Raw genomic sequence first — 11,250 nt, 5'->3', positions numbered from 1 at the left:
TAAATGTAGGGTAGGGGACCTGCAGGTGTTCTCTGTCAGCGAAACGTGCCTAGAGTCGGTCTGGGCTACTCTCACGTGATTCTGAGACCCCGACCGGGCTATGTGCCCAAGGTTCCCATGACCCCATTTAGGGATCAGGGGATGCTGCCCCAGGAGGAGGCCTTGGCGTTGCTGTGTCCGATGCATCCTTTACGCATCTATTTGTACCTTTAGAAGCTCCGAGCAGCTCTTTGTCTGCTTTGGTGGACAGCGGAAAGGGAGCACTGTCTCCAAACAGAGGATCACCCACTGGGTCAATAATGCCATCGCAATGGCATATCACACCCAGGACATGCCACCCCCCTTGGGGCTATGAGGAGTGTGGCGGCCTCCTGGGCCCTGACCAATGGTGCCTCTTTAGCAGACATCTGCAGAGCAGCAGGCTGGGCAACACCCAACACCTTTGCAAGGTTTTATAATCTCCGGGTTGAGCCAGTCTCTTCCCGTGTGTTGTCAGATACGAGCAGGTAAGTTTAGGGACAGCTGGCAGGGTATACTGCTTGTGCATAGAACCTTTCCCCTCTCTGAGGTGAAGATGTGCGCTTTGACCTCCAGTCGTGTTCACAAAGTTGTGGACCCTGGATGACCTTTCTCCTTAGCCCTGTGGCAGGCGGGTTTGCGGAGAAACTCGCTGCCAGCCCAGTACGTGTGCTAACTAGGCCCTGTACTGTGGTAGGTGCTCCACATGCGCTGGTTCCCCGTAGGTAACCCTGTGTGATATATCTTCTGCAAAATGGTTTCCCTGTTGGTAAACTGCATCTTCCTTGGGCAGAGGTTCCTCTGCCCCTGGTCACTGTGTCTGTAGAGCTTCTCCCCCCTCAGGTAGGACCTACCACGGGACTTCTGCACATGACATACTTCCGACAAAACTCGGTAAGACCATGTGACGTATTTCCACTCAAATACCCCCCCCCCAGGCGGGGTGTGGTCTCCATGGTGTCTTCCCTTGGGAGTGACACCCCCCCCAACGCAGACACTTATGGCCCCCAGTCGGTAAATGATTTCCACTCTTTTTTGGGGAGAAAAAAGAGGAGAAGAGGCCATGGCTGGGTTAACATGTCCCCATTTTTTTGGGCAGTCGACTTGTCCCCGAGTTGCAGGGGACTGTTTGATGCTCGTAGGAGCATTGGGGAGGTTACGTGATGGCCTGGTGCGCTGGCTACGAGGCACACAGTGGTCTGCCTGTCTCGCACCGCCAGTCCATGTAACACAGTTCAGCTTATTGTGCCATTTTGTATAGGGACCCCTAGTGTCACTACATCAACACAACGTCGAGTGAGTGACAGATAGGGAACGTCCTGGTTACTTTCGTAAGCTCCGTTCCCTGATGGAGGGAACGAGACGTTGTGTCCCTCTTGCCACAACAATGAACTGCCCGCTGAAATGGCCGGGACCTTGTCTCAGCTCCTCAGCACAAAACCTGAATGAGTGGTTGTAAGCCAGCTCCTTTTATACCCGTATGTCCAGGGGAGTGGCATGCGAATTCTACTCACCAATTCCCATTGGCCTTTTCTCAAAGATCAGAGGTGTTTGGGGCTCCCAAGGGTGACCCCTAGTGTCACTACATCGACACAACTTCTCGTTCCCTCCATCAGGGAATGGAGGTTACAAAAGCTAGGATGTTTCTTGCAAAGGATAAAAGAGGAGTAGTTGGAATAACTAATCTGAAATCAGAACCTGTAGGCCTTTTTGTACTTTGCCACCCTCTAGAGGCCCCATATACATATGCCAGAAGTAGTAAGAGTAGAATGGGTAGTATGCCATTTCGATCTAGGCCCTTGTTTCAGACAAACAACTGACCTACTATAGGGAATTAAACACTTCTCTTTCCTCTAACTTCAAATTAATGGTGTTTGTGTTTCTTTTTTGTGGAACAGTTGGTGAAGCTCCAATGCAAGTAAATTAGTGACTAATTATAAGCTGTTATAGCATAACAACATCACCATCTATGGTTAATCAGCACCCACCATAAACAGCAAAACCAGTAACCACAGCTCATGTTTAAAACATTGCTTGTTTTTACATCCTGTTGGTCAATAATAAAAGGTTTACTCATTAAAAACTACATATAAGGTAAAAATATCAACAGCAAGCGAATACTATACATAGCAAGAAACTAAAATATATACACAGCAAGCACTAACCCTGTCTGGCTTGTTAAATATATTTTGTTAGTAAACAGAAAATCACATGATGAGACTGAATAAAACTGTTCATAAATAATAATCACAATACAATGAATTATTGCTAAATTTTCTAGTCTTTCAGTTTTTGGCTAGAAATGACAGACTCTTCAAAACTTTTATCATATTCATGATTAACAGTATGAGACAAGATTTCAGTAACTATTTTAACTGACATTATGCTTTGAAAAGTTTCTCTTAAAAGTGGCAATATAGAGTATTTTCTTAAATTGAAGTTCTTCAACTCCTGTGTCATTTGTGCTAACACCATTTGTGTTACCGGTCAAAAAAGACCGGCCCACTAAGATTGTTAATAAATCTCTCATATTGCATATATTATCCCAAGGTATTGCATTAGACCTTTTTGTCAACTTCTTTTTTAGTAATTATGACAGGTTTTGTACTTTTTTGAACAAATTTTACAAATATAAATTTTTCATTGATAGAAGGATTTATTAAACTGAGTGGCTAATGGTGGGCACTGCAGAAAATAATAATAATAATAATAATTGTGTAATAAATTAATAACCACTTGCTTGATCTAAACAAAATATGTGTCATTTTAACACTTAGAATCTGGACTTTACAATGCCCATAGCTGATCCTACCAATTCCAAAATAATACTTTTTAATTTGCTGAAAATTAGAACTGTTTTGTTCTCATAATTTGCAAATTTGTTATCACAACAATTATATTCAGAGTTGGTAAAAACATTTTTAAAATGATGAGATGGCCATGTGTTATATATCATTGGAAAGGTCTCAGTTTGTAGAATGAAATGAGCACATTTGTTTCACTCAGAGGTCAAACAGCAGTGAGCATTAGTGTATGAAATTTCCACTGACACACATAGATATAACAAACAGCTATGTCTTTTTGTCACGTTTTTTCCTAATTACTTCCTCAAACACACATATAACATAGACAATGACATATCGTAACTTACAGCAGACTATCCCGATTTAAACAAGCCCAAACACAACATAATATGATAAGAAATTCTTGAAATATTCCTGCAAGAGTGTACATGTAAAGACGATCCTCAAAAGTGCACTCAACATACGTGTGTTCGCGCATGTCCAAGAACTTTGTATGTGCAAACACACATCCACATACAGTATATGCTCATCTAAAGGATTGGGTTGCTCCAGAACACTTAATATTTCAGTATTTTGTAGTCTAATACATTTATTTCCAGTCACTTTAGATCGGAAACACCACTGGTGTAACAAAGTAAAATAAAACCAATAAAATTGTATTAAAATTATCTAAAAAAAAAAAAATATTAAAAAAAAACGTTGTGTACAAATCCCCTTTGTCAAAAAAGTCATGGAATTTTATTCCAACTAGATTAAATCAACTACAGTAAAAAAAAAAAAATACATAAAAAAAAAAAAAAAAAGTTAATCTGTCAGTTTTGACTGGAACACAATGTAAGGGTACAGTGAGTGCTTGTTATGCAGTGTTCACTAAGCATATAATACATTATTAAATTTTTTGGTAAACAATGCCACTCATTTTATGACAGCAGATAGGTCTCATCTCAAATAATGGTGACAGATATCACCAGGAGATTGATTGTGACTGACTGCATAAAGTTACAGTCATCTGTCTGACACTACTTGAACCTAAATCTTAACCCTTGAACCACACTTAAATAAAAACTTCAAAGCTTTTAGAGGGGTGCCGTGCACCTAACAGTGTACTGTCTTCTGACCTAATGTGCTGCAATACAAATATCCCACTTTTTGTTTTTGTTTTTACCTCATATAAAACCAAAATGCCACTTTTTCTGCCAAGGTAAAGTTTTATGTGTCAATCACCAACCAATGGTCTATTACTTTTGTTACATTGTATTGCCCACCCAACTTTACAGTTAAACAAGCTGAAATGTCCTGAAATGAGCTGTAAAATGTCTTCTCATTTGTAGCATTTTAGTGTGATATGCAGCATTTTATGTCCTCTTTTTTTGTAGCAAAATATTTAGTAAAATGTTGCCATTTGTCGCTTTGTTTGCAACTCTGTTAAAATTAAATGTTTCTAGTAGCTAAATAATTTTAAGGGTAGCTCGACTGCTCTAAATTAGGAGTGGGACACTAGCTTCAAAGTAGCTTCTCCAACACTGTTTGGATGTAACTTGTTCATTACAGAAGTGTTTGTGGGTGCCAGTGTCTGTTTCACACTTTGGATGGTGGTGTAAAAGTTGAGAAAATAAAAGTTCATGCTACAGTTTGGACATTTGTGATTCTGACTCAAAATGTACACTGCTGTTAAAAAGTTTGGGGTCACTTGACTGAAATGTTTCTCATGATCTTAAAAACCTTTTGATCTGAAGTTGTATTCTTAAATGTCTAAAATTAGTTTTGTAGAAAAAAATATAATTGTGCCAACATATTAATTTATTTCATTACAAAACTAAAATTGTATTTGTAAAAAAAAGTTTTTGAAATGGATGACTTTGACCGACTAATAAAGAAAAGCAGCCAATAAGTGCCAGGCATAGATGGGAACTCCTTCAGTACAGTTTAAAAAAGCATCCCAGGGTGATTCCTCAAGAAGTTGGTAGAGAAAATGCCAAGAGTACATTTCTGCAAATTCTAGGTAAAGGGTGACTACTTTGAAAATGCTAAAATATAACATAGTTTTGATTTATTTTGGATTTTTATAGTCACAACATAATTCCCAGTTCCATTTCTGCTATTACATAGTTTAGATGACTTGAATATTATTCTAAAATGTAAATAAAATAAAGAATAAGTAAATGACCCTAAACGTTTGACCGGTAGTGTAAATGGGTTGAGTTTTAACTGTGAGTAGATCACAGAACTAAATCTGTGCCTTTTCCCCTCTAATCTTCCACTCAATGTCACTGGAGTGAATAAATTCCTGTGTCCACTGCTCAACAGTGGAAGTAGCCAGCCCAGACATGCTGTATCACTGTGTGTTGCTTTGGCTGATGACATGCAGAAAGGATTAAAAGTGTTTTCATTCAGTGGTGCCTCTCACATGACATCATGCTGACATTTTGGTCTGGACTGAATACCTTTTCAGACAAAGACAGCGTAGTGATCTAAACAAAATGTAATCTATAAAAAAAAAATATCTGAAAAATACTCTACCATGGCTTCCATTATGCCCCTATCCCCAACAAGATGAAACAATACCATCTTCCTAATTCTCATCTTCCAGCCTCCTAAGTCTTCAATGTTTGTACATGACCAGTGTCACTCACGGACTGCCAAAAGTCCATTCACTGACTGTCTGATACGTACATATTGCACACAAAACTGGAATAGGTTTTGTATCAGTCCACCTGTAAAGTAAGTCATGTTTACAAGGTACCAGATTGATACAATTTGCAAGCTTGAGGATGACGTAATCAATGGATATTCGCATCAGAACTTATTGATATTCTGAGTTTTGTTTGTTGCACTAAGTAGTAAGATTACTATAAGCAATCCATGAGGAGAACTGTCACAGTCCTGTCACCTTGTCAGGTTGGGGTTCTGCCTGACGGGACCGTGTTAGTATTGGCCTGCCTCGTGTTTTGTGTACCCTCTTTGTGTGAGCGCACAAGTCCGGTTGTTAGTGACCGCTGTGCACGAGTTACCGCCGTGCGTCCTTCGGTGATGTCACAGTCTTGTCACCTTGCCAGGTTGAGTGTTTTGTCTGACGAGGACCACGGCATCATCGTTTCCTGTCTGTTTTGGTCAAAGCGTGTTTACGTTTTCCCCTTATGTGTTTCAGGTGCCGCTGGCACGCAGAATCAGTGTTTCCATGGGAACCCTGATTGTTCCCATGGGAACACTGATCATGACAAACTTCAGCTGCGAGCGGCACCTGCCCCTTGTTTGTTTCCCGCTTATTTAAATCCCCTTGTGTATCATGTCTGACGTTGGATCATTCTATGTGATAGTCAATGTTTAATGTTTGTTTACCTTCAAGTTCACCTTACACCTGTCTTGACCGTCCACTTTCAGGAGGATTCCTCGTCTCTGCCCGTGTGTCGGGAAATCCCAGCCCTCCATTGCCTGGGCTTTGTTCAGTTTAAAAAGATACATTTTCTGTTATTAATAAATACTTGAACTGTTTCCTTCTGCTATTGGGTCCTCTGTCTCACGTTATGAGTTATGTCTGTGAAATAATTAGTAGGCTACTTATTATCTTTTGATGGACAGAAATTCTGATCACTCAGAGTTTGCAGAGTCTGACGGGTGATTATTTGAATACGCACAGCATATGATTGTGGTATAATTTCAGAAAAACCCATCCCTAAAAGGCATGTAAAAATAAAAAACTGTGATTGTTTGCTTTACATGTCAGTCAGATGATCTTTTCCTGTCTGAACTGCAATGTGGACCAGATTATTATTCCAATAGTCAAAAGTCTGTTAATCTGTTAAGGGCTGCTCAGACCGAACACTTTTTTGTGTCCGTCCGCACTGTTTTTTAAATAGTTTTTCTATGTAAACAAGTTCTACGCTAGACAGACATCTTTGACATTTGTGTTGCGTCTCCTGTTTTTTTTTTCAGAGTCTCACACAGGGGACTTTTTAAAAGAGCTTTAACTGTTAACAACACGTCTTGAGATATCTGCGTTGCACCCAGAAATGAAAATTCTCTCAGAATTTACTCACGCTCATCCCATCTCAGATGTGTATGACTGTCTAGATTTTTAGAAGAATATCTCAGCTGTGTAGGTCTATAAAATGCAAGTGAATGGGTGCCAAATTTTTAAAGCTCCAAAAAGGTCATCTAGCCATAATAAAAATAGGTCATACAACTCCGGTGGATTAATTATTGTTTTCTGAAGCGAAACGCTAGGTGTGTGAAAGAAATAGATTAATATTTTAAACTTTTTTTTTACAAAAAATGTTTGCTTCCAGCCAGCTCGTTGATGAGGGTGGATTTCAAACTGCCTCTTGCATGACGTAAGCTTAAAAGTCTACTCTGCATAGATATTCACATGTAGATCCCTTATTAGCAGCTGTTCCTATGGACTGCGATTCTGTTTCCACACAAAAGCATTTTATGCAGCGGTCTGAGCAAAGTGCTCGGTCTGAGGCATTTCCTCCATTTGCTTGCATTCAAACCGATTCAAACAGCTCTCCTTGTTGACCGTTCGCACCACAGTTGACGTATCCAAACCAGCCGAATGAGGCATCTACATAGGAATATCTATGCAGAGGAGGCTTTTGGGCTTAGAGACAGTTTGAACTCCACCCTTGTCAATGAGCTTGCCAGAAATAAACATTTTGCAAACATTTTGAACATTTTTGACAACGTCATGGCTATATGTGCTTTTTGAGCTTCAAAAATCAGGCACACATTCACTTACAGAGCTGAAATATTCATCCAAAAATCTGTCACGGTCTCGGTGAGTCCGCTGTTTATTTTCTTTTGTCATTACGTTCTCTCTGTTGGGTTCAGGTGTCGCTGACTCGTGTGATCAGCATTGCCATGGAAGCCTTGATTGTTTCCATGGTAACGCTGATCATGCCAGCTTGTTGCAAACGAGCGGCACCTGATCACCCTTAGTTCCCTATATCTACCTCCCTCTGTTTTGTGTTCATTGCTCGATTGTTTGTTTGAGTCCTGTTTCTTACCACTCTCTCCCTCTGTCCTAGTATATCCTGTATCGTGTCTGTATATTGGTTACCAGTTTGCGCTGTGTGCACCGGGATTGTGGTTACCATCCTGCCTGTTTACCAGCCTTGCTGTGTTTATATTAATAAACTGATCATTGTTTTCCACTCTTGGATCTGTTGTCTCATCCTTCCTGACAGAACAATCGAGCCAGAATGGATCCAGCAGAACAGACTGATCTGTGTGCTGCGCTCGCTCAACAGGGAGCATTTCTGGGTCGCCAGCAGGACCAGATCTCCGCTTCCAACCAAGCCATTGAAATGGTGGCCTCTCAGCTAGCTGAACTCACCACTTTAGTTCAGCAACTCCCTCTACTCCATCAGCCTCCTGACTCTGAATCCACTGCAGAAGTACCTTCGCCGCCGCCAGAGGTTCTCCCTAGCCCTGGATGCTCTGAGCCCCGTATCAATTCTCCACATCCATACTCAGGTGGGCGGAGTCCTGTCGCACATTCCTCACGTAGTGTTCACCCTGTTTCTCACTGCAGCCCTCAACTTACTCCACGGAGGCAGTCAAGTTCGCCTTTGTTATCACGCTCCTGACTGGGAGGGCCGGCCAGTGGGGAACTGCTATATGGGAGAGTTGCCACCCTTGCTGCTTGTCTTTTCAGGAGTTTTTGGCTGAGCTTCTGCATGTTTTTGATGGATCTGTACATGGACAAGAAGCTTCAAGGATTCTGTCCGGTTTGACTCAGGATAACCACTCGGTTGCATACTATGCTATTAAGTTCTGCACTCTTGCTGCTTCGGCAGAGTAGAATGAGACAGCCCTTTGGAGTCGGTTCCTGGATGGGTTGTCAGATTTGATCCATGATGAGGTTTACACTCTGGACTTGTCTTCCCGTTTTGATGATCTGGTCGCTCTCGCCATAAGGGTTGACCAACGCCTTGCACTCTGATGCAGCCAATGTCGCTCCTCACTTCCTAGGTCAGCTGACCGTTACCATCCTCCCACTCCTGCGGCCAGGGTCTCAGAGCAACCACCCGAAGCAGAACCAATGCAGATCGGGAGGATACGCTTATCTCGGAGAGAGAGTCAGTGCCGTATGTCCAAGGGGCTTTGTCTCTATTGTGCTGGTCCTGATCATATCATTGCCAACTGCCCGGTAAAAGCCCATGCTCGCTCGGCAGACTAGGGGTTACTGGCGAGCGCAACTCTGAGCAAAAACCTCACACAAAGACCTGTTCTTCTGGCGTGGCTGCAGCACAGATCGACTACACACTCTGTTCCCACCCTGGTGGACTCCGGAGTGGAGGGAAACATTACTGATACTGCCACGGCTTCCAGGTGGCAGATTCCGGTGGTAAAGTTGGCCGAATCCATTACGGCATACTCCTTTTACGGTTCATCCCTGTTGACCATCACCAATTCTATGGAGCCGCTTACCCTCGTCATGGGAAACGACACTGAGCCACTCTCCTTTCTGCTGGTCTGCTCTGCCTCTGCACCAGTGGTACACCGCAATCCACACTTTGACTGGTTAACCAATTCTGAGTCCCTTTTGTCTTTCCCATTGTCTTAACACTGCTGTCTCTCCTGTCTAGTCTTGTGTGTCTTTTCAGGATGAAAAAGACACACAAGTCACACGGTCCCGCGCCACGACCCTTCCTCTTCATCGCCCGTATGATTGTTCAATCGATCTGCATCCCGGGACTTCTCTTTCACGAGGTCGGTTGTATTTGCTCTCTGCTCCCAAGAAGGAAGACATGGATAAATATATTACTGATTCTCTAACAGCCGGTATCATCCGCCCTTCCTCTTCTCCTGCAGGGGTGGGGTTCTTTTTTGTGGGGAAGAAGGATGGCTCGCTTAGACCCTGCATAGATTATCGGGGGCTGAATGATATCATGGTAAAGAATCACTATCCTTTGCCATTGATGTCTTCAGCTTTCGAACTCTTGCAGGGGATGTCCATTTTTATGAAGTAGGATCTATGCAATGCTTATCACTTGATTCGGGTCAGGAAGGGGAAAAGTAGAAGGCACCCTTTAACACCCATAGGGCACTTCGAATATTCGGTCATGCCATTCGGATTGGTCAATGCCCCGGCTGTCTTCCAGGGGTTCGTGAATGACGTGCTTTGGGACATGGTTGATCGTTTAATTTTTGTTTATTTAAATTATATTCTGATCTTCTCACAGAATATCGAGGACCATGTCAAGCACGTCAGGCAGGCGCTTCAGTGACTGATAGAGAGCTGACAGTTCCTTAAGGCGGAGAGGTGTGTTTTTCATGCGCAATTGGTTCCTTTCCTGGGTTTCATCCGAGGGAGTGCACATGGACCCTGTTAAAGTTAAAGCAGTTTCTGATTGGCCAACCCCAGACTCCTGCATGTCTTGGCAAAGGTTTCTATGGTTCGCCAACTTTTACCAACGTTTCATCAGAAACTTCAGTCAGCTCGCCACACCTCTGATGGGCCTTACCTACACCCATACTAAGTTCTGTTGGTCATCGTCGGCTGAGGCCACGTTTTCCAAATTAAAAGAGAGGTTTACCATTGATCCCATTCTAAATACTCCTGCCCCTTCACGTCAGTTCAAGGTGGATGCATCAGAGGTCGGGGTTGGTGCTGTCCTGTCTCAGCTCTCCCTCGGAAGGGAAGATGCATCCTTGTGCCTTTTTTTCACACCGTCTGTCCCCAGATGAATGGAATTACGACGTCGGCAATAGGGAGTTGTTGGCTGTCAGATTGGCCTTGGGTGAGTGGCGTCACTGGTTAGAGGGTTCGGGGTACCTTTCGTAGTCTGGACTGACCATAAGAACTTGGAGTATATCCGTGGAGCTAAACGTCTTAACTCCAGACAGGCCCGTTGGGTGCTGTTTTTCATCCAATTCGACTTAATTTTATCCTACCGTCCGGGCTCCAAGAACACCAAGCCCGATACCCTTTCCCAGTGTTTTGAAGTCGGAACCTCCACCACCCCTCCAGATACTATCCTCCCCACCTCCCGGGTGGTGGGCATGGTGTCCTGGGACGTGGAGTCTAAAGTCCGTTCCACGCTGTGTAACACCAGCTCACCTGCTGGATGCCCAACGGGTCTGTTATTCATTCTGTGGTCAGTCTGGATGCACATTCTCCGGTGGGACCACTCGTCCAACGTCACCTGTCATCCAGGGGATGCTCATACTCATGCGCTCATTAGACAGCGATTCTGGTGGCTGTCGCTAGCGCAGGATGTTTGTCGTTATGTTTCTGCCTGCCCTGTCTGTACCACTAACAAGACTTCCTGTCAGTCTCTGGCCAAGCTCCTCCAACTGCTGTCAGTCCCTTCGAGACCCTGGTCTTACATTGCCATGGACTCTGTTATCGGTCTCTCCCCTTCCCATGGCAAAATGGTCATCATGACCATGGTGGACCGTTTTTCTAAGGTGGCTAATTTTA

Source organism: Myxocyprinus asiaticus, chromosome 6 (assembly GCF_019703515.2).
Source record: "Myxocyprinus asiaticus isolate MX2 ecotype Aquarium Trade chromosome 6, UBuf_Myxa_2, whole genome shotgun sequence".
NCBI classification, from domain to species: Eukaryota; Metazoa; Chordata; class Actinopteri; order Cypriniformes; family Catostomidae; genus Myxocyprinus; species Myxocyprinus asiaticus.
This window is presented reverse-complemented; position numbering follows the sequence as displayed.